This window comes from Monodelphis domestica, chromosome 2 (assembly GCF_027887165.1).
Source record: "Monodelphis domestica isolate mMonDom1 chromosome 2, mMonDom1.pri, whole genome shotgun sequence".
Lineage (NCBI taxonomy): Eukaryota > Metazoa > Chordata > Mammalia > Didelphimorphia > Didelphidae > Monodelphis > Monodelphis domestica.
In genome coordinates, this window is record NC_077228.1 from 245773179 (window position 1) to 245775648 (window position 2470).

The window sequence follows — 2470 nt, forward strand, 5'->3', positions numbered from 1 at the left end:
TCCCCTACAGGGAAGGTGACAGCTGCCACCGCCCGCCTGCGAGGCCTCGTTGAAGGGGGCTGTTGAGTTGGGAAGAGCTCAGGGACCACCCAAGCGGGAATAGGGCTCCACTCTGGGGGTTCAAAATTGAAGCCAGAAGGCTGAACCGTGGGTTTCACCCCATTTTTGTCGTGCTTCTCCGTTTCGCTTGTGTTTCCCATAATATGCGACTCTGATACTCCAGGCTTCGTCTCCACGTTTCCTTGGGGCTCCAAAACATTTACTGGCTGACTCAGACTTCTCTTTCCCCTTGTTTCTGGCTAGATTTTGAACTCAGCCAAAATTCTAAAAGTCTTCTCTTTTTTTCCCCTTGCTTTGGTTCCAGAAAGAGTTCCTCCTGGCAGGGCTTGGGGTGTTGGGGGTGGGGAGATGAACACTGCTGCCAGCAGTTACCCTATGGCCTCCCTATATATGTCTGTGACTTGCACTCAGATGTCACCGAAGCCATGCTGTAAGAGAAGTTGAGCCCTCCTAGACACGTGCTGTCCATTCGGGTATGCAAGGAGATGATTACCAGGCACTCCCTGGGATATGCCTATGTCAATTTTCAGCAAAGAGCTGATGCTGAACCTGCCTTGGATACTATGAACTTTGATGTCATTAAAGGCAAACCAATCCATATCATGTGGTCTCAATGGGATCCCTCATTGAGGAAATCAGGAGTTAGGAATGTTTTCATTAAAAAACCGAATAATGTTTTCGTTAAAAACCTGGATAAGGCCATAGACAACAAGGTACTTTATGACACCTTTTCAGCATTTGGGAACATCTTGTCCTGCAAGGTGGTGTGTGATGAAAATGGTTCTAAAAGCTACGCATTTGTGCACTTTGAGACCCAGTATACTGCAGATAGGGCCATTGAGAAGGCATGCTTCTCAATGACCGAAAAGTGTTTGTTGGTAGACTCAAGTCAAGGAAAGAACGAGAAGTGGAGATTGGAGCCAAAGCTAAGGAATTCACCAATGTGTACATCAAAAACTTTGGTGATGATATAGATGAAGAAAGACTGAAGGAGATTTTCAGCAAATATGGTAAAACTGAGTGTCAAAGTGATGACGCTAGTGGAAAATCCAAAATCTTTGGCCTTGTGAGTTTTGAGAAGCATGAAGATGCCAATAAGGCAGATGAAGAAATGAATGGAAAAGACATCAATGGAAAGATGGTATGTTTAGGCCAGGCACAGAAAAAAGTTGAAAGTCAGGCTGAATTAAAATGGAAATTTGAGCAGTAAAGAACTTGGATGACACCATTGATGATAAAAAATTAAGGAAGGAATATTCTCCTTTTGGATCAAATACCACGACCAAGGTAATGCTCGAGGATGGGAGAAGTAGAGATTTTGGATTTGTCTGCTTCTCTTCACCTGATGAGGTAACCAAAGCAGTAACAGAAATGAATGAGCCCATTGTGGGCTCAAAGCCCTTATTTGTTCCACTTGCACAGAGGAAAGAAGAAAGGAAAGCTCACCTAACCAATCAGTATATGCAGCAGGTCGCAGGAATGAACTCAACATCATCAATCAGTTTCAGACAACTCCTGGGGGCATCTTCATACCAGCAGTACTCCAGGCTCAGAATAGAATTCCTTAACATGCTCTCAAAAAAATACCCCAGATGACAACGAATCCCAGATGGCAAAAATGTGGAAGATCTCAAGAATTTCAAAGAGAACCAAACACCACTCCTCAATCTCAGAAACGCCCTGCTCTTCCACACCTAACCCCAGGCATTCTCTCAATGCGCCTAGCAAAATATTGGTTTTGCTTTCTTTTCTGGCCTATTTCCTCCCTCACTGTTCTAATTCCTCTTAGAAAGTTGAAGATCATGTCTATCTCTAGTTAGAAGTGCATTGAGGATTACAAATTGATTATGTGAAATGACCAGTGGGGAGACTGGTCTCCCAATGATCATCAAGGGGGATTGTAATTCTGAAATTTCTCAGACTTGTGAATGTGAAAAATGTCCACATTGAGGAATCAATCCTCCATGGGAACCAATGCCCTACGGGGAAACACTCCCCATTTCGATGTGAGAACTCGCCAGTATCAGAAATGGGAGGACCTCTACTCCACGCGTACTTCAGAGGGCTTGTTTTAGGGGAGAAAAATCCTCGCTATGGGTGGACCTCTACTCCACGCGTACATCAGACGGCTTGCTTTAGGGGAGAAAAATCCTCGCTATGGGAGGACCTCTACTCGACACGTACTTAAGACTATTATAGGGGAGAAAACTCCTTGCTAAGCAATGAAAGAGCCTTTATGTTTTGAGTGTAAATGTACACATTTATGCCAAAAACGGAATGTCGCTAATTTGGCTTTCTCGCGTTAAGCCTAGCAAAACATTGGTTTGGCTTTCTATTCTTGCCTATTTCCTCCCTCACTGTTCTAATTCCTCTTAGAAAGTTGAAGATCGTGTCTATCTCTAGTTAGAAG

General features: G+C 44.0%; 1 pseudogene; it reads left to right on the forward strand.

Moving 5' to 3' along the window:
• Nucleotides 1-408: 408 nt before the first annotated feature.
• LOC100619914 (polyadenylate-binding protein 4-like) lies at nucleotides 409-1628 on the forward strand (annotated as a pseudogene).
• The last annotated feature ends 842 nt before the right edge of the window (nucleotides 1629-2470 follow it).